The sequence below is a fragment of the Galleria mellonella genome, unplaced genomic scaffold (assembly GCF_026898425.1).
Source record: "Galleria mellonella isolate WM207_F2 unplaced genomic scaffold, CSIRO_AGI_GalMel_v1 utg261, whole genome shotgun sequence".
Taxonomy (NCBI): domain Eukaryota; kingdom Metazoa; phylum Arthropoda; class Insecta; order Lepidoptera; family Pyralidae; genus Galleria; species Galleria mellonella.
In genome coordinates, this window is record NW_026442057.1 from 745334 (window position 1) to 768034 (window position 22701).

Sequence of the window (22701 nt, forward strand, 5' to 3'; positions counted from 1 at the left end):
ATTCGTATCGAGGGAGGTTCTTTTATGTATGTGGGATCTAGACTGTAATCTATTGCGATACAATCACTAGTTTATATATAATGAGTAGGGATATATATTTTACATTATTACATGTATATATTAAGAAATAATTGATTTTCATCGTGCCTCCAATCAAACTGTTTATAATTATTCCTCTCCATCCAAAGGTTGCCTGGAAGAGATCGCTTTTAACGATAAGGTCGCCCATTGTTTTCTCATTGTGATTATTTCTTGTAATTGTTTATATTTATAATAAGTTTACTATTGTAATCTTTTGGAGGAAACAATAAAGAGTATCTATCTATCTATCTACAGTTGTAAGTTTGATGTTGTAGAAATGTAGTGCGCTGTTTCACCATCACAACACTATCACAAATTATTAATTAGACAGACAATTTATTTTGTTAAATTTCGCTAACTTTTGTATATGTATGATTACTATTACTACCAGTGACATCTATTGATAATAGTGGTGTGTCTGACTGCCAAATAAATGTGTGTTGGCAGTCACACACACAAACACACATAACACCTAACACCTGAGTCCGGAATGGCAACGCATGGGGGGTATCATGGGCGAAACAGTATACTCTGTTATGTCCATGGTACTGCTCATGTCTATAGGCGACGGTTACCACTTTCCATCAAGTGGACCGTCAGCTTGTTTGCCATTCTAAGTTGTATAAAAAAAAATTAAACAAAATAATTCCAATCAAATAACCAGTTGTAAATCTTTCTCTACTTTATTAAATTTACATTTTTACTGATTTTAATATTTATATAATAGTTTATTTATTTTTGATTAATAAATAAAAACACAGAAAATTTCATAATAAAAACAAAACAGTCAAGACAAAAGCCAATTACAAGTTTTCATAAATAAAAACAAGATTCAATTAATGCACATAACATCGCTAATTAAATTACAATCAACTAAATTAAACTTAATTAATTAAAGCACTCAAACTATAAATATGGAAAATTTAACTCACATTAAAGTGTAAGAAGTTATTGAAAAACCTAATTTTATTATTACAATGATATATTTGATCGTTAGAAAAGAATGAACCTAATCTTTGAGTGTTGACAGTCGCCCACATACATTAGTATGTGTGACTTATTATTTTGTTTAATTTCGCTACCATTGAGTAGCGAAATTGAACAAAATAATTCTAACCAAATAACCAGCTGCAACTCTTAGTCTAATTTTTGTTTTAAATTTACATTTTGTAAAGTATGAGAAGTTATTGAAAAATCTAATTTCATTATTAGAATAATATATTTAATCGCTAGGAAAGAGTGAACCTAATATTTGAGTGTTGACAGTCCCACACACTAATGGTAGTGAAATTAAACAAAATAATTTTAATCAAATAACCAGCTGTAACTCTTACTCTACTTTTTTACAAAAATTTTACCAATATTAGTATTTATATAATAGTTTAAAACTCTTTTACTATAAATATGCATGAATTTAACTCGCATCAAAAGGGGAGAAAGGGATTGTTAATAATGGAGACTGAGAATCCCAATACTAGCGATATACACAACCAGATCGACCTCCTCGCGGTTCCCCCTGAAAACTATTATGGTTAATTCCTGATGAATTCATCATGATGGGCTAACTGGCCTGTTTTCATTCTCATCTATCACCCTTCTCTGGTGCTCCGCCAGAGTATCCCCTTAGCGCAGGCGGGGTTACCATATCATTTTCACATACCAAAAAAAAAAACTCGCATCAAAATGTGAGAAATTATTGAAAAATCTAATTTCATTATTAGAATTATATATTTGATCGCTAAGCGCAGTCGGTAGCGATCGGCATTTTAGAAAGTGCTACCGAGTTCATATTGTGTTTTTGTTGGGTTTTTTTTCATCGATCGACAAAAAGCAATCGAAAGGTGCCGCTGTCGCCGCCGGAGGAATGAATGTTTGTACTCTCTTATCAATAAATTTGGATAGCTGGTACAATTTGCATGTATGCAGTTGTAAATTTGATATCAGATTGATAAGACATAGGAGTCAAACGTGGCTCGTTTTAATTGTTCTTTTTAATCGCCTGATGGTATAATATATACCTAATATTGTCATTATACCAGAGGTGGACTTTCTATAAAAATCGTTTGCTTGGGTACCTCTGTCCCATGGTTCTATCGTGAAGCAGTTGTGTTTGCATGGCTGTGTTTCGGTTTGAAGGGTGGGATATGGCAGTGAAATTACAGAGTACAAACACATAATACTTTAGTCCTCAGGAATGGCAACGCATGGAGGGTATCATGGGCGACACAGTATACTCTGTTATGTCCATGATCCTGCTCATGTCTACAGGCGACGGTTACCACTCTCCATCAAGCGGGCCGTCAGCTTGTTTGCCATTCTATGTTGCATAAAAAAAATAAGATATGGGACGTTAATAGGTTATGCTGATGATAAGAGGTTTCATTCTTTGATGTTTAATAATCTCTGTTAAAAGAAACCTATTTGGTAATAAGTGCATCCATAAAATTGCTGTCTGATCTCAAAATCGAATTTCGTAAGAGGCGACTAAGGGACGGCGAGGGATGGGCAGCAGCGTCCCTCTTAAAACATCTCTAAAAGATAACTGCGGTTGTCAATCCACCTGCCAAGCGTGGCTACTACCGGCCAACCTTAGGGATAGGCTTAAGTTCAGCAGTGGACAGTTAAAAGCTGATATGATGATGATGATGATGATGATGATGATGATGATGACGAAATAAATAAATGAATATAACATAATAACTCGTCAGATGCTAAGGACACATATATGAGTTTAATTGCATTAATGAACAAATCAACGAGACATCTCTCATTGTTCCAAGCCGGCATGTTTGGGTAATGATAACTAATTCCTGATTATAATGCCTACGGTATGGCAATGGGAACCATAACACAATGCAGCTTAACCTAGACCCAGCGCAATGTTTCCCACACTTCAGATTAGATAAAGCATTACGTTTTCACTTGCTTATGTAAGCTTTGTTGGATTTAGCGACATTGTCGATGTATTTCTTTAAACAGAAATCTTTCAAATGTGTCCTTTTTTACTCCTTTATTTTACTGGATTAAGTGCAACATTGTGGAAATGAATATTACTGTTTATTTGATTATAATTATTTTGTTTAATTCCGCTACAATTAGTATGTGTGTGACTGCCAACACTAGAAAACTTACCCGCACTATTACTACTAGAAGTTCCACCAGTTCAACAGTACTAGTGTTTCACCACTAAACGAGATATCTTCATAAAAATTATTAGATCGCTGTTCGGAGCCTAGTGTTAACCGTTTGGTACCCATGCGAAATTTGGGTGCTAGTTGTGGAACTTCTGGTAGATAGAATAGTGGTGGTCAATCTTCAAGTGTTGGCAGTCACACACATACTAATGGTAGCGGAATTAAACAAAATAATTCTAATTAAACAACCCTTTTAACTGGACTAAACTAGTCCTGATTCAATATTTCCCAAATTGCAAATTTGGTATTTTCGTATATACCTCTATTTTTTAAAAGTTGAGTAAAAATATCGACATATTATTCAAAGAGAAAACTTTCAATCTCCTTCATAACCATTTAGACAAGGAATGAATTTTAAGGAAATATTTCGCATGCAAAAAAACACTTTAACATGAACAAAATTAGGATCATTTTAAAAATGAAACTCGTTTGAATAAAAAAAAGAACCATAGAATTCGATTCAAAATTTAACAGAGACATCGAATATACTTATACACATAAAATAAAAACCATCAAAAGAACATTTTCTCTTTTCAAAGTTAGAGAAATGAAAATAAATTTAAGGCGTTTCACAATAGGGCAGAAATAATAAGAAAATACGTACCTATCGCGATACAATTTCAATGACTGGATAATATTGTAACAGATCCTTAGACTATTTCTAAAGCGAAATCAAATAGAATTCATTCATTTCCGGTCATAGTGATCAGGAGAAATCAAATCTTTTATTTTTATACAACTTAGAATGGCAAGCTGACGGCCCACCTGATGGAAAGTGGTAACCGTCGCCTATAGACATGAGCAGTACCATGGACATAACAGAGTATACTGTTTCGCCCATGATACCCCCCATGCGTTGCCATTCCTGAGGACTCAAATTTTATTCCTCTGTACCCAGTAAATTCACGCCATATCCCAAACACCCTTCAAACCGAAACACAGCCATGCAGACACAACTGCTTCACGGTTGAAACACGAATGGGACAGAGGTAACCAAGCAATCGACTTTTGTACAAATAATATAATATACAGGTGCATAACATGCAGCACCCCGCCGCGATATGCAAATGTTAAACTGTATTTAGTCTACATTATATTACAATTATGAAGTCCAAACTTTTTCCAAATTACAAAATTCTTTATGTCAAATTATCATATAAAATTATGGTTTTTATTTTAAGTAATTTTTAATACATTACATCTTTTATTATATTACATTTTTTGTCATTTAAATATTCAATAACTATATAATAGCATTTTTCTAAGAGAAAAAAAGTGTTGTCCTCCTCTCTCGTACTTGCTACGCCCAACAGGGTCCATAATTGAAGTTGAAATGTTATCTACTAATCACATTATGGAATTCAATAAGAAATAAATGGGGGGAAAGGGATTGTTAGTAATGGAGACTGGGAATCCCATTGCTAGCAATATACCCAACCAGGTCGACCTACTCGCGGTTCCCCCTGGAAACTATCATGGTTAATTCCTGATGAATTCATCATGATGGGCTAACTGGCCTGTTTTCATTCTCACCTATCACCCTTCACTGGTGCTCCGTGAACGTATCCTAAGAAACAACAAAATTTGGATTTACTGGAGATAGCCTCAACACCTTTGGAATCTGCAAACGAGGTAAACAAATATTTTTCCAATATTGGCAAGGTACTGGCAGATAAAATTAAGGTTGACTCCTTCGCTACTCAGGATCCTAATATTTATGAACCTAAAAATCCTCCTGTTTTTTCATTTGTGCTATATGATACAGACCCTGCTGAGGTGCTTTCAGTGCTGATGAGTTTAAGGTCGGACAGTGCACCTGGAATTGATGAAATACCAACTAGTTTTTTAAAAATAGCACATGATGTGACTGTACCTCTATTATGCCATCTAGCGAATTTGTGTTTTGAACAGGGAATCTTCCCTAACGCTTTGAAGCAGGCTCTTATAACGCCTGTGTACAAAGGAGGAGATGGTAACAAACCCGAAAATTACAGGCCAATTTCAGTCCTAACACCTATTTCAAAAACTTTAGAAAAATTAATTAACAACCGGTTAACAAATTATATAACTAAATACAATATATTATCATCGCAGCAATTCGGTTTTAGACAGGGGCTTTCTACTGAGGACGCAGTTTCGACGCTTGTTGCTAAAATTACAGAGGAGGTTGATAAGGGAAATAAGTGTTTAACTGTTTTCCTTGATATCAAAAAAGCCTTTGACACTGTTTCCGTTTACAAACTTCTGTACAGACTTGAGGGTATAGGTGTAAGAGGAATACCTCTTAAACTTTTTAAAGACTACCTATGTGAACGGAAACAAAGGGTTAAGATAGGCGAATTTATCAGTACAGAAGAAACAGTTACGTACGGGATCCCGCAAGGAAGCGTCCTCGGCCCTACACTGTTTCTTATATATATTAATACTTTATGTAACATGGCATTAGAAGAAGGATTAGTTATTTCATTTGCTGATGACACAGCTGTTATTTTCACAGGAGAGACTTGGGAACAAGTAAAGTTACATACTGAGAGCGGACTGGCTAAAATAGCGGATTGGCTGCAATATAATCTACTGACTTTAAATGCCATTAAATCTAACTACATCTGTTTTACTAACTATGATCGTACACAACCACATAATAGATTTAATATAAAGATCCACAAATGCCGAAACTATCAAAATTGAAATTGTTCTTGCGCTACAATTAATAAGGTACATAACACCAAATACCTGGGAGTAATTATCGATCAGCGTTTATCTTGGCACCAACACTCTGAAATAATTATGAATAGAATTCGAAAGCTTATTTGGGTATTTAAAATGCTACGTCATATTACTACAAAAACCTTATTGCAGCGAATTTATGTCTCCTTGGCTCAATCTATCCTTGTTTACTGCTTAGCAATTTGGGGAGGGGCAACAAAAATAAAATTTCTAGAACTAGAAAGGGCACAGAGATCGCTGTTAAAGGTGATGTACTTTAAACCATTTCGGTTCCCTACTGAAAGCCTTTACTTAATAACCGATCTTCTGACAGTAAGAAAATTATATGTACTTCAACTTACATTAAAAAAACATAAATCGCTAACATATAATCCTGAAAAGAATAAAAATAGAAGAAAACACAAAGTAGCTGATACAATCACAGTTAAAACTACATATGCAAAAAGACAATACACCAGTCAATCATCAAAAATATATAACAATTTAAATAAAGAACTCGATATATATTCACTCAATTATCATAAATGTAAAAAGACTCTAGTTACTTGGCTTAAAGCCAAAAGTTACGATGAAATAGAAAATATAGTCTGGAATTAAAAAATAACCATATAAGTAATAAATAAAAAGTACAAAAGTAAAAAAAAAATAATAAAGAACACAAACTATATTATTATATATATCTATACCATACACACAAATTCACACATACACACACACACGACGCACGCACGCACGCACACACGCACGAACGCACACACACGCACGCACACACACGCTCTCACACACACATACACACAAGAACAAGCACATACACGACCGCATTTATTATCATAAATAGACATTTTTTCTTTTTTTATGATATGTAATTTTTTTAGTATTATTGTATAAAAGTAAAACAAAGTAAAATTTTTAATGCTGATTAAGAAAAAAAGAAAAGTAAATTGTAATGATCATGAAATTTAATTATTGTTGTGAAGGAGCGGTTTCTCCTAACACAAGCAATTTTTGCTTAACAGGAGATACCAAACCCTGTAATGTAACTAACTACCTTTGTATAAAGAAATAAATTTATTATTATTATTATTTATTTTATTTATCCCGTTAGCGCAGGCGGGGTGACCATACCATTTTCACTCATCAAAAAAAAAAATTACATAAATTCAATAAAATTTGTACAAAAACGGAATTATACAACTTTGACTTCGTGAATCAGTACGGCGATGACATCATCAGCTTACTAACAACGACCCTGTCACCATGGCGTTAATTCCTTATTGTAATTATGCGATATTTGACATAGAATAGATATATGACATAGAATAGGTCACCACTTCCTTTCCCGTGGGTGTCTCTAAAACCCTAACTGCAGTTGCCAAACCACCTGCCAAGCGTGGCAACTACTGGTAAAACTCCCCTTATGGGAAAGGCTTATATCCAGCAGCTAATGGCTGAAATAATAATAATAAATAGGCTCGGAACCCTGTTTACTAACAGACTGGCCGTATGCTTGTTTACCAACATAGTAGCATAAAAAATCCTCTTAATTATATTAGTATGCTTAAAATTACGCCTAGAGCCAACAATCTTTTTTTTTTATACAACTTAAAATGGCAAACAAGCTGACGGCCCACCTGATGGAAAGTAGTAACCGTCGCCTATAGACATGAGCAGTACCATGGACATAACAGAGTATACTGTTTCGCCCGTGATACCCCCCATGCGTTGCCATTCTTAAGGACTCAGGTGTTATTCCTCTGTACCCAGTAAATTCACGTCATATCCCCCCTTCAAACCGAAACACAGCAATGCAAACAACTGCTTCACAGTTGAAACACGAATGTGACAGAGGTATTAATATATTAAACCTGTTTTTTAAAATTTACCCAAACGACTGCAATTTACTTCACGACAATACAGCGTGAGAATTTCATGAATGAAACTCATACATACATACGTACATTCTAGCAAAATAAATTCATTCTATTTCATAATAGGAAAAAATGTAATCATATTACTATACCAGTAATTTATAATTTATATTTACTGTATATGTTATTTTTCTTTTTACTTAGTTCAATAAAGTGTAAAATAAATAAATAAAATAAATATGTAAACTTTCTAAATAATTTTAAAAACTTTAAATAGAAAAAGAATAGGCTATTAAATAATTTAAAATGTTAGCGATAGTTCATGCAAAACAATTTACGTGGATATAAATCAAGCCAAATTACTTTCCTTCTGCAATTTTTATTGTAATAATAATAATAATAATAATAATTTAGAACCTAGCCGACAGAGTTCGGTACATACAGCGCTCTGGTATGTTTAGCGCGACCGAACTCGAACGATTGCGAAGTGAAGTTGTTCCAGAAGCAAATTCCGCGACCGTAGAGCAACCCATCTCAGACGTGCTACCTAGCGTAGAGGTGGTTGCCGAAACGCTTTCAGAAGCGGATGCGGACGGAACAACTTCCCAGGATATAGAGCATATGAGGAGCATACTAGAGGAGGCGATTCTAGAGATCCGAAGAACTCCCCTCGAAGAGAGACCGAAGCTTCCCCGGATATATCCAAATGTGGCGACGCGGGATGCCATTGAGGCCACAAATGGACTGCTGCCTCAGTACCTTGAGGGCAGCGGTGACCTGGGAGAGACGAGTTCAATCCTGTTTGGCGCTGCGTTGGCAGTATGCCGATATACCGGCGCAAAAATGCCCCGGGCTGGACGTAATATCCAAAGGGATAATATGAAACCAGCCTGGAAAAGAAGGATTGAACGACGGATCGCCCAGGCCAGAGTCCTCATTGGTAGACTGCTCTGCTTCAGGGAGGGCAACACACGCCCGAGAATTATGCGCTCCGTAAAAGAGGCCTTTGCTGGGACAGGTGTACGTCTGTTCCAGCCGGACTTCGGGCACAAACTTACGGAGCGCATAGATGAACTGAAGCAGAAGATCGCTGCATGGGGGAAGCGACTCCGACGGTACTCTGAGAGGGTTGAGAGGTATCAACAGAATCGCCTCTTTATGAGTGATCAACGGAAGTTTTATAGGAACTTGGAGCGCCCAAAACTACAGCCCACAGGACAAAGACCCGAAACAGCCAATTTCGTCGCCTTCTGGAGACAGCTGTGGTCTGAACCTGTGGAACATGAGGAGGGCGCATGGATGCACGATGTTGAGGAAGCATGTGCTCGAATAACGCCGATGAACGCCATTGCCATTACGGAGGAAGACGTGGTTGCCGCGATCCGTCGGGCTCCGAACTGGAAAAGTCCGGGGATCGACGGATTGCAGCACTACTGGTTAAAGGCGTTCTCGGCCAGCCATGCGACCTTAGCCGTGCAATTCCAGAGTGCCCTCGAAAACAGGGCGCTCCCGAACTTCCTTACAACCGGGATCACTCATTTAGCTCCTAAGACGGACGATACCGCGGATCCATCTAAATATCGCCCCATCACTTGTCTTACGACAATATATAAGACGTTAACATCCGTTCTGAGCGCTAAGATCTCTCGTCATGTGTACGAGAATAAGATCCTATCTAGCGCTCAGAACGGATGCAGGGGCGGTAGCCGCGGATCGAAGGAGCTGCTCCTCATTGATGCTGTCGCTGGGCACGTGGTCAAGCGGAACCGTCGGAATTTCTCCGCCGCCTGGATAGATTATAAAAAGGCGTTCGATTCCGTGCCCCATTCATGGCTCCGGAGGATACTCGAGCTGTACAAGATCGACGGTACAGTTCGAGTGTTCTTGGAGGCATGCATGAGGCAGTGGACGACGATCCTGACTATCCAGGGCGAGCGATTGACGGATACCGCTGACCGGATAGAGATAAAGAGAGGAATATTCCAGGGCGATTGTTTGAGTCCACTTTGGTTTTGCCTGTCCCTGAATCCACTCAGTACTTTACTGGAGAATTCGGGGACTGGATTTCAGTATCGGAGAGGAGGTACACGAGTGTCTCACCTTCTGTACATGGATGACTTGAAACTGCTAGCTCCGAGCGTCGAACGCCTGACGGAGCTGCTAAATATCGTAAACGATTATAGCAGCTCTATTAGGATGGCGCTCGGAATAGACAAGTGCGCGGTCCTCCATGTGCAGAGGGGACGGGTCACTCAAACTGAAGGGATCGCCACAGATCCCTCTAATATTAAAACCCTCTCCGAGGCTGAAACATACCGGTATCTGGGCATGTCACAAAACATCGGTGTGAAGGAGACGGATATGAAACAGTCAGTCCGCGAGGAATTTTTTGCGCGCCTTACAAGAGTACTGAAAAGTTCTTTGTCGGGCGCCAATAAAATCCGAGCTTATAACGGCTGGGTCATACCCGTACTCCTTTACACTTTTGGCGTGCTCAGATGGTCTCAAACCGAACTCGAAGCCCTGGATCGGAAAGTCCGCACAACTATGACCCTCCATAGAATGCATCACCCGAAATCGTGAGTCATGAGGCTGTATATCCCGCGGAAAGCTGGTGGTCGAGGCTTGTTAAGCGTTAAGACCATGCACAACCGCGAGATTGACAGCCTCAGGACATATTTTCTGGAGAAAAGAGACGAGGGTTTGCATAGAGAGGTCATAGAATGTGACAAAGGATTCACCCCTCTTTCTCTGGCTAAAGAGGACTGGCGAAAACCCGAAGTTTTGAGTACCTCTCAGCGGGAGGCCGTATGGAAAGAGAAGGAGTTGCACGGAAGGTTCTTCAAAGCCCTTCACGGGCCGTACGTAAACACGAAGACCTCCGTGCACTGGCTACAGTTCGGTGATCTCTTCGGAGAGACCGAGGGTTTTGTCTGTGCAATACAGGATCAGGTGGTTAAGACGAACAATTACCGAAAGCACATTCTGAAGGATGGCACTGAGGACATCTGTCGAGCATGTCGCCATCCTGGAGAGTCACTCAGACATGTGCTTTCGGGTTGTTCAGCTCTTGCCAACACAGAGTACTTGCACAGGCACAACCAGGTAGCCAAAATACTCCATCAAGAGCTAGCTCTGAAGTACGGCCTCGCGAATGAGAGGTTGCCGTACTATAAGTACGAGCCACAGCCGGTCCTCGAAAGCGACAGCGTCAGGCTCTACTGGGACCGATCCATCATCACGGACAGGACTGTTCTTGCGAACAAACCTGATATCGTGGTGATGGACCGGGCACTTTCGAGGGTGTTTTTGGTGGATGTCACCATACCGCATGACGAGAACCTCGTGAAAGCCGAAACCGAGAAGAAGAGAAAATATCTCGACCTGGCTCACGAGGTGACCGAAATGTGGGGGTGACATCTACCGAAATCATCCCAATCGTTATGTCGGTGAACGGTCTTATCCCAACCAGTCTGGAACAACATCTCAGACGGTTGGGATTCCGGGGCGGCTCACTCCCGGGAAAGATGCAGAAAGCGGTGCTCTTAGATTCTGCCCGCATTGTACGCCGGTTTCTCTCCCTGGGGCCCTGAACCCCGGCCGACTGTGCTTCTGCCGGGGGTTAGTTGCCATCTCCTCTCCTTAAGAGGGGAGATGAGAATTTTGGTAAAATTTAAAAATAATAATAATAATTTTTATTTCAGATAATAATAATTTTTTATTTCAGTAATATAATGCAAAAAAAAAAAATAATAACGAAAAAACATTAATTTATTTTATTTATTTTTTATTGTATTCTTTAATGGTGGTCCAATTATGGACCCCATTGAGTACAGAAAGTAGGAGAAAGAAGTTTCTTTAGATAAGATAATGTCTAATAATGTCTTTAGTTGCTGAAATCATTGCACATTCGAAATCTTTGAAAATATTGTAAAATAATGCGTAGCAAATTTATTAATTTATTTATTTTTAACATAAAGACCAAAATAAGAAAACTAGTATACCATAGACCACAAAAGGTTTGATCGTTTTTAAATTTAAAGTTTTATTTTTGATTTTGGGTGTCTTAGTTTATTATTTACTAGCATACCGTCCCGACGTCGCACGGGTGGACATTTTTAACATTTCCCTTCACTGCTCTACTCCTATTGATCGTAGCGTGATGAAAAGTATACTATAACCTGCCCGGGAATATGAAGAATAGTACCAAGTTTCTTTAAAATCCGTCTAGTAGTTTTTGTTTCTATAACAAACATACAGACAGACAGACAAAAATTTTCTTGATTACATTCTTGTCATCAGTATCGATCACTAATAACGCCCTGATAGTAATTTTGGGAAATATATTCCATGTACAGAATTGACCTCTCTACAGATTTATTATAAGTATAGGTGAAGTTGACATTGTTGATTGTAAAACATATTTACTATTGTTATTCAATACTTGTCATATTTAATTTAATTTAATACTTTTTTGTATGATTACACTTAATTTCATACACAGTGTACATTATTTTTTCTTTATTTAAGAGAGTTTATTCTTATTTGAATGACACAATGTACATTGTTTTTTTGAATAAATGACTACTGACTATTCATTTATTTATTTATTTTAAACTTCAATGCACAGTAAAATTACAGTACAGAATTGACCTCTCTACAGATTTATTATAAGTATAGATTTTTCTTTACTTCTGGTATTGATTTTTATTTTTTTTTTTCGCCATATATAATACATAAAGAGAATGTCCAACTGGTAACATTTCCCAACTGTGTTTTACCAAAGAGTCCCTATTTCGTAGTGCCGACGGCAAAAACTATTTACGTAATACAACTTTCGTCAAATTGTCTTGTTTGTGAATGCTTACAAAAAGAACACTGTGTCACTCGAGTGATGGTTTCCTCGTGATACTTGTTTTCTGGTGGAATTTTCAACAAAACAAACTCACAACTTAGATAACAAACCTTTGACGTCGTTAACTGTCCATTGCTAAATATAGCCTCTTCCATAAGTGGTGGTTTTGCCAGTAGTTGCCACGCTTGGCAGGAGGGTTGGCAACCGCAGTTTGCCTTTTAGTGATGTTTTAAGAGGGACGCTGCTGCTCATCCCTCGCCCTCCCTTAGTCGCCTCTTACGACACCCACGAATAAAGAAGGGATGGTTTATTCTATGCCTGGACCACACGGCTAATTATATTAGCAATGATTATTAGAATACAATAGAATACAAATAATCATTATTCAAATAGACTTTATAAGCTCTTTAATTTCTCATTTCTTTCATGAAATATATACATACATACACATATACATACATATACATATACATACATACACATATACATACATATACATACATATACATATACACACATACATACATACACATACATAATTACTATATTACTTCAAATTTGAGCTCATTTCTAACAAATGTGCACGCATATAGTTGTACCAAGGAATAGTATCGAAAAAATACGAATGTATGTATGAAAATCTTTGTCTATATGTCTGAGCATTTATCCATAATATTGTAGCTATCATTTCGATGGGCTGATTACTTAGGATTTTTATTTGTAAGCAGTATTGATCGGATTTAACGCCAACTTTACGTTTAATATTTTTATGACTTCATGCTATTTTTGGAGTTTCTAACCACATAATATATTGTACTTTAAAAAGTTTTATTTCACAAAATTGATATAAATTTGTATGTCACTTAAATATAGTGCCACCGGTCGAGTTGTTTATAATAATTTCGTAATCTTAATTTCTCTTCATCGACAGATAAAACTGTTCTTTAATATATTTCTTGTAATTTTTATTCCTGTCAAGCATTCCGTTATAATTTTTTTACAGAAAACAATAATGAGTATCAGTCTTTTTTATTTTTATTTTAAAAGATCTACAGTCCAGTTTGCTTTCATTAAAAAATTTACTATATAAAAAGTGACTTAATATATTTTTTTAAATACAATATTTCTGAATGATGAATGATTCATTTATTGTTGTTTTATTTATATTTGTTCACCAAATCACCATCGGAAACTAAGATTAGAGGTACGTGGTTAAATATAACAATTTGAACATTTCGTTCAGACTCAAATAGTAATATCATTTCTAAATCTATAGTATCCAGGTTTGGGTGAAAATCAAATAAAGAGTCAAAGGAGAAACATTGTGTTAATTCACATATATTCGAAAGATACTATATTTCACTGTTTTAACTTTATACCTTTTATTATATGGATGATTTTACCAAAAAGATAAATCTGCTTCATTCTTGATACATTTAAATAAGCATCCACGAGAGTGAATCCTTTCGAATTAAACACAGTTCACTCCGAAGATACCACAACCAAAGAAAAAAAAATTAAATCGAATTAAGAATCACTTCCTTTTTGACACCAGTTAACCAATAAACACTTTCTCGTTGATATAACACTTGGAAACCACTGCGAAAGTCGATCGTATTGAATCGAATAAATTATTGTGGTAGGTGTAATTATTAAGAAATACATTGCAATGGCTCGCGACGAACGACGAGTTTTTAGATTTTGTCAGTAAATACGAGTACACAAAAAGTTTTATATTAAACTTTAACAGTTTCTCGTTCAATTTATAAACCTTCATTTTTCTAATTTTTCATTTGTTACGGTTGACATTAATTACATTTTTAATAGCGCAGTTATTAAATATTAACTGCGTGTCCAATTGGATTTCTCGTCGACAACTTTCATGAAATTTTTTTCTTACGCTTAGAAATTTTCCAAATATCTTTCTAACTCTTAATTAAAATAGGAACTGCAATGCAGAATTTTATTTTTCACTACTCTCTATCACAAATTGTCCTTTATTGATCAATATTATGAAATTTATTAGGTAAAATATATAATGAAGAATAATTACAAAATAATGGATGAATCACTTTCAAATTAATTTCAAGTATCGCACTCATAGTGGAATTACTACAATATTGTAAGCATTTAAACAAATACTGAATTCTTTGTTTTACTACTTATCTATTTAGACAGACAGTTAAATCTATATTAAAGGTAATTCACACACATTGACTGCTTAAATTTTAATTCGATCTATGTAAATTAACGAACGCCGGAAATTTTAATTTGACGGTGATGTAATTATTAACATAACAACTCTTTTTCGATGAAAATGTAACAGCCTATATCATAGTTTACAGTATCATTCCTATAGTTTGTATTAAGCGTAATTTTACACAGAATTATAACAGCGAATCCAAATATTTCCCCAAATGGGCGAGCTACTGAAAAAAAATGTGAAACCAACATACCTCGGAACGGTAAAACGGAGTACCAGCCAAATCACGTAACTCCACGTTGTTGCCAATAGAAAAAACAAACTAGAACTTTCTATTCGGCTAATGTACACTGGAATTTTCGTTCCACTAGCACTAGTAACACTGACCACTGTATTTTTATAGTTTTTTTTTTTTTCTTTTCTTTCAACGCGCAGCGCTCAAACACGTCTGGCGGGCGCGGCGTCGTGGATTCAAATGCGTTTGACTGGAACACGGCCGTCTCACGCGCAGCGACTCGAAACCTAAACACATACATACACTCACATAAACGGCGTCCTTATATAAAAGCAGTATATAATTTGGACTAGAGGGACGGAAAAGCACGATTACAGTTAAATTTCGTGATTCTGATGACATCTCCCATTTTAATTAAGGGTTTTTGGATTTGATTGTTTTATACGTAGGCACTTATTTAAACTAATAACTGATTCTCTCAACTTATACCTTGATATTTAATAGTTTTTTGTATCAACCCATTTTTTATACCACCAAAGTGGCAAATAAGCCTACGGCTCACCTTTTTTTTTATACAGCTTAGAATGGCAAACAAGCTGACGGCCCGCCTGATGGAAAGTGGTAAACGTCGCCTATAGACATGAGCAGTACCATGGACATAATAGAGTATACTGTTTCGCCCATGATACCCCCTATGCGTTGCCATGCCTGAGGACTCGGGTGTCATTCCTCGGTACACTGTAAATTCACCTAATGGTAAGTGGTTACCGTAGCCTATAAACACCTGCAATACCAGGGGCATTACGCGCGCGTTGTCGACCCTGAAGAAATCTCTTTACCCCTTTTTTTTTAAGAACCCCATGGTTTTGTCTCTTGGACAAACTTCTTGGTTAAATCGTATAAATTTTGATACCTTACTAATTTTATATTATAAATATGACAGAGATATCTCTTACATGGTCACAATTTTTTTTTAATTAATATAATTGTTATGGTAATTCTAGCTACGCCAGAGAAAAAGGCTTTGTCGGGAATGAAGTCTATCGATACCTATTGCTAACATTGATTATAGGTTTACTGCCTTACAAAACCTTAAGGAAACCTTGCTTGATAAACTTATTGGTCTAACTCCATCTTCTTTTTCAAAAAAAAAACGGATAAAGAGCTTTCTTCAGGGTCGGCAATGTGCGCGTAATGCCCCTGGTATTGCAGGCGTTCATAGGCTACGGTAACCGCTTACCATCAGGTGGGACGTATGCTTGTTTGCCACCTCAGTGGTATAATTATTATCCTCACCTCATTGTTACCCCGCTAGCTTAAACCAAAAATGGCGGGGTTACCATTAAAAAAAACTCATCAAATTTTACACAGTATTTAGTGAAAAAATAATTATATAATTGTATGCCTTCAATTAATTAACGATTAAGCAGTTAATTGGAAATCTAAAAATAATTAAAGTTAAAATAAGCACGGCTGTAGGAATGGTTCGTCACGGGGATACTTCAATTTCGAGGTCACGTTCTACCATAAAAACATACAATCTAATAATTATACCAACATCCACACTATTAATTTTGTAAGTACTTAGTTTTTAGAATTCCGTATCTCCAAAGGAAATCAGAACCCTTACAGGATCACTTCATTGTCTGTCCGTCCATCCGTCCGTCTGTCAAGACCCTTTTTCTTAGGAACGCGTGGAGGTATCAAGTTGAAATTAATATCATATACTCAGGTCTGCGATCTTTTAAAGCAGTGAAAAAATCAAGCTTCTAAATCGACACAATCAGAAGATATGGACGTTTATGTTCCATTTATATCGCATATTTGGACATTTCCAAAGGGAATCGAAACATATAGAGTTCCGTTGACCTAGAATCATGGAATTTGACAATGTCATGAGAACACACAAGAACTAATGTCATGTAGCACAAATAAAAAAAAAAAGGAAAAACATAAATATGTAGTTATTTCATAAAAAAAAAACCAGCATGATTATGTACGAAATCCTCGTTGCGCGAGTCCGGCTCGCACTTGATCGGCTTTTTTTTTTATTACAATGACAAACAAGCTGACGGACCCACCCGATGGAGAGTGGTATGGCATGGGTAATATCAATAACACTCCGGTATCTATATATTGGTTTGCTCCGTACACTGACGGTGGAAAAAACGGTCATAATTCAATATATCTGTCGGATATTTATACTAATTTTCATCGGGTGTTTCGTTTCGATATTATATATTGGATGAACGATATTGTATCTATTTATTATTGACCATAGATATTGTAACTACAATATATAAATATTGCTGTATATTTACCAGAGGGAGACTTTGTACAAACGTCGTTTGCTTGGGCACCTCTGTCCCATTCGTGTTTCAACCGTGAAGCAGTTGTGTTTGCATGGCTGTGTTTCGGTTTGAAGGGTGAGATATGGCGTGAATTTACTGGGTACAGAGGAAGAACACCTAAGTCCTCAGGAATGGCCACGCATGGAGGGTATCATGGGCGAAACAGTACACTCTGTTATGTCCATGGTACTGCTCGTGTGTATAGGCGACAGTTACCACTTTATATCAGGTGGGCCGTCAGCTTGTTTGCCATTCTATATTGTATATTTTTTATAATACAACTTAGAATGTTTATATACTTTTTCTTTTATATTAATACCTGCCTACTATGTGCTTTTTATTTTTATTTCTAATCTTAATAAATTTCTAATTCTAATAAATTTCTAATCCTAATAAATTTTTAATCCTAATAAATTTCTAATCCCAATAAATTTCTAATCCTAATAAATTTCTAATCCTAATAAATTTCTAATCCTAATAAATTTTTAATCCTAATAAATTTTTAATCCTAATAAATTTCTAATCCTAATGAATTTTTTATCCTAATAAATTTCTAATCATAATAAACTTTTAATCCTAATAAATTTCTAATTCTAATAAAATTTTAATTCTAATTTCTATAACATTAAAAGTAAGTCCAACCGTTCGCCGTCCACAACTTTCATAGGAAAGACATCAACTGCCACTTTCAATGAAAGTATGTACAGACAGGACAGTGCTACGTAGTTTGCGAGCGAACCGCTGCGCTGTGATCTAAATATAGGCTTTAACCAGTGAAAGACATACTATTTCGTTGTTATTAATTTAAAATCACTTAAGTTGATGTTTCTTGTTATATTGTATTAATAAATAAATCGTTTATTTGCACAAATATAGGTACAGTTGTTTTGATATTTAACATTACGTAGAGTACTAGACGTATATACGTTTTACTATCATGGCATAAATTAGAGATGGTAATATACAGAAATATTTTAGTTACAATATCTATTTTTTTTTAATGGATGATAATGGAATGGTAACTCCCGTCTGCGCTATCGGTGTACACCGGCGAGACACCAGTGTGGGATGATAGATTTATTTATTTATTTATTTGAATGATAAAGAAAGAGCAGGTCAGTTAGCCCATCGTGATGAATACACCTGGAATTCAGTATGATGGTTTCCAGGGGGGACCGCGTGGAGGTCGACCTGATGAGGTATATTGCCAGCAATAGGACTGGTAGTCCGCATAGCTGACCCGTTTTTCTTGAATCTAAGAAGATAGAGTGTCTCCATCAAGTCAGCATTTCTATGGAGGCACTCTATCTATATAATCTAAGATTCTAACTTAACATATAGGTAGGATATGTTCGAAAATAAGGCGAAACCGCGGGCTAAAGTAGTCTCTTTAGTCTGTCATATTCTATATAACTCCCGAACCATTCACAAAGCAATCACGGCCGCCCAATTAATTTCAATTCACAGAAAAACCCAAACTGTAAAAATAGTTTTATTACAAAAGCGAATGGTTACTGAGCTCAATATTGCACCATTAGAAGTAATTATAATTTAAAAAAGGAATGAACAAAAAGATGCCACGGAGACAGGTGGATGTATAGTCGTCCCGCTCTAACGTACGGGACACTGTGTATGCGGGTCTCGCTCTACCGGAAGACGCCGATGGATAAACTGTAACGGCTGATTGTCGTAACTGACTTTTATAATGTGAAGGCACTCAAAGTTTAACATATTCAATTTATTAAAAAAAAAAGTAAATGTCAAAGTGGTTACCGGTTTATAATTTCTAAATTAGTACTTAGATTTTTATCTTCTTTAAAGGATGGTGGTTTTTTAATAGGTTTATTTTTGATGGGTGAAAATGGTATGGTAACCCCGCCTGCGCGGGGGGAAAGGGATTGTTAGTGATGGAGACAGAGAATCCCATTGCTAGCAATATACCCAACCAGGTCCACCTCCTCGCGGTTCTCCCTGGAAACTATCATGGTTAATTCCTGACGAATTCATCATGATGGGCTAACTGGCCTGTTTTCATTCTCATCTATCACCCTTCACTGGTGCTCCGCCAGCGTATCCCGTTAGCGCAGGCGAGGTTACCATATCATTTTCACCCATCAAAAAAAAAATAATGTAGTACAAAAGGCGGTCCTATTGCTAAGCAATCTCTTCCAGACAACCTTTTGTTTTACTAATATCCTTTATTCATTTATTTCGGAGATGTTTTAAGAGGAAGGCTGCTGCCAATCCCTCGCCCTCCCTCAGCCGTCTGGTCCAGGTCGAGTTACCATTCCATTTTCACCCATCAAAAAAAAAACCCCCGCCTGCGCTAACGGGATACGCTGGCGGAGCACCAGTTAAGGGTGATAGATGAGAATGAAATTAGGCCAGTTAGCCTATCATGATGAATTCATCAGGAATTAACCATGATAGGTTCCAGGGGGAACCGCGAGGAGGTCGACCTGGTTGGATATATTGCTAGCAATGGGATTCTGTCTCCATCAGTAACAATCAATTTCCCCCTTTTTTAATGAGTGATAATGGAATAGCAACCCCTCCTGGGTTATCAGTATACGTTGGCGGTACACCAGTGAAAGATAGGTGAAAATGAAAGCAGGTTAGTTAGTCGATCGCGAAAAATTCCACAAGAATTAACCATGATTGTTTTAGTAACGCTTAGCAAGCGGATTGGTAACCGCAGTTTGGTGATGTTTTAAGAGAGACGCTGCTGTCCATCCCTCCACCATAAATTCCCTTAGGCTCTTACGAGAGCCATGGAAAAGGAAAAGATGGCCCACTCTATACCGGGACTACGCGGTGATTATTACTATAATTGGTTACTAAATATACCTTCGGAAGTCAATCGATGGCGTGTTGAGATTTTGCTATAATCTTATTTACTTGGTTTCTAAATTATTGGTTTGGTTTGGATGACTGAATTGTTGTCGAGTAGTGGAGTTTGAAGGGTGGGACTCGAATATCATAGTCCTCAAGAATGACAGTGCATGGAAACTACATACCATGGGCATCACAGCGTACAATCAACACTATAGGCCGCAGTTTCTTATTAACTTGTTTGCTCGATTGCAAATCTAAGTATCATAATTTTTTTTATACAACTTAGAATGGCAAACAAGCTGACGGCCCACCTGATGGAAAGTGGTAACCGTCGCCTATAGACATGAGTAGTACCATGGACATAACAGAGTATACTGTTTCGCCCATGATACCCCCCATGCGTTGCCATTCTTGAGGACTCGGTTGTTATTTCTCTGTACCCAGTAAATTCACGCCATATCCCACCCTTCAAACCGAAACGCAGCCATGCAAACACAACTGCTTCACAGTAGAAACACGAATGGTACAGAGGTACCCAAGCAATCGACTTTTTTACAAAGTCTCCCTCTGGTAAAAAAATATTATATACTACTTTTAAAAAACTAAGCAGGTTTCGTTTAATCTGGATCGTTTAATCTTCAAAACTGCTTAGTTTTAAGCTCCAAATGAAATGATCGTTCAAAATATAGTTCAGAGTATGCTAATTAAAGTAAAAAAAGATGCACGTTTGAGAACCACTGTCTGTATAACAAAGCCCGCGCGATGTGCGCACGCGCCGCCCGCTTCTAGTTTCGTCTATTGTCTACGTGCCGAAAGATCATATCAATTGTACTCCCCAGTGGTATTATACATTTTTTATACAGCCACGGTGACAAACAAGCATACAGCCAGTCTGATGGTAAACGATCACTGTATGAATGCCTGCAACACTAGGGGTGTCACGTGCGCGTTGTCAACCCTGAAGAAACCTTAATGTACTCTTGTGAAGAACCCCATACTGTAGTCTCTGAGAAGAACCTCGGCAGGAGGGGAAAAGGGATTGTTAGCAATGAATTTTGACAGCTCCATTGCTAGCAATATGCTATTTAGTCTACCTATTAGGTCAATCTATACGTATTTCCCCCTAGAAAACATCGTGAACAATTCTTCACTGGTGCCCCGCCGGTATATACCGATAGCGCGGGTGATGTTACCATTCCATTATCATCAATAACAACAAAAAATAAAAAAAAACCTTGACAGGAGCTCATGCCATAACCTGAACGTTCGCGGGAGGTAACTTCTCTCAAACCGCACTGTACAGGGGGGGGGGGGGGAGGAAGGAATTGTTAGTAATGGGGAGGTTAGTCGCTAATACAATCAATATACCCTATCATCGCTCAATCAGCGCTGTAGTGTTTCTGACACTACAGCAAAATGCTGAGCACGGACCTCATTTTGCAGGTATTGCGACGCACGCACACACACACACACTCATTTTGGATGAAACTGTGATAATACGACATGTTTTTTTTTTCTTTTTTAATTTTATATTCTATATATATATATATATATATATATATATATATATATATATATATATATATATAATATACATGTTGTGTATAGTTTCGTTGTTATAATTCTTAATATTTTTTTTAACCCCTGTGTGGATGTAGTCGCATATTTCTGTAGAATAAAGTTGCTTTCTTTCTTTCTTCTATCAGGCCGACCTCCACGCGGTACCCTCTGGAAACCATCGTGACAAATTTATCATTGAACTCGTCATGATGGGCTAACTGATCAGTCTTTTCATCCTCACCTATCATCCTTCACTGAGGCCCTACCAGTATATACCGATAATGTAAACGGGGTTATCATTCCATCATTATCTCTTAAGAAAACCGCACTGTATGATATAGGGGGGAAAAGGATTGTTAGTAATGGAGACTAAAAATCCCATTGCTAGAAATATACCCTGTCAGGTCGACCTCCTCGTGGTTCCCCCTGGAAACCATCGTGATTGATTTACTATTAGATTTGTCACGGTGGGCTAACTGACCTGCTTCATCCTCACCTATCATCCTTCACTGGTGCCCCGCCAGCGTATCCTGATAGCGCAGGCGGTGTCACCATTCCATTATCACCCATTAAAAAAAAATCCCTTCCCCCCCCTATTTTTAAAGTTTTTTTTTTATTCTATTTAGAATGGCAAACAAGCTGACGGCCCACCTGATGGAAAGCGGTAACCGTCGCCTATAGACATGAGCAGTACCATGTACATAACAGAGTATACTGTTTCGCCCATGATACCCCACATGCGTTGCCATTCCTGAGGACTCAGGTGTTAATCCTCTGTACCCTGTAAATTTA

At 37.2% G+C, this 22701-nt stretch overlaps 1 protein-coding gene across 2 annotated transcripts in view; it reads right to left on the reverse strand.

Moving 5' to 3' along the window:
• Positions 1-15435, reverse strand: part of LOC113521055 (paired box protein Pax-5) — a 141581-nt gene extending 126146 nt beyond the window's left edge. For both annotated transcript variants that reach the window (XM_052894981.1, XM_052894980.1), the window contains exon 1: positions 15182-15435. The gene's annotated coding sequence lies outside the window, so the exon portion shown is untranslated. The remainder of the gene's footprint in view (positions 1-15181) is intronic.
• Positions 15436-22701: the final 7266 nt, after the last annotated feature.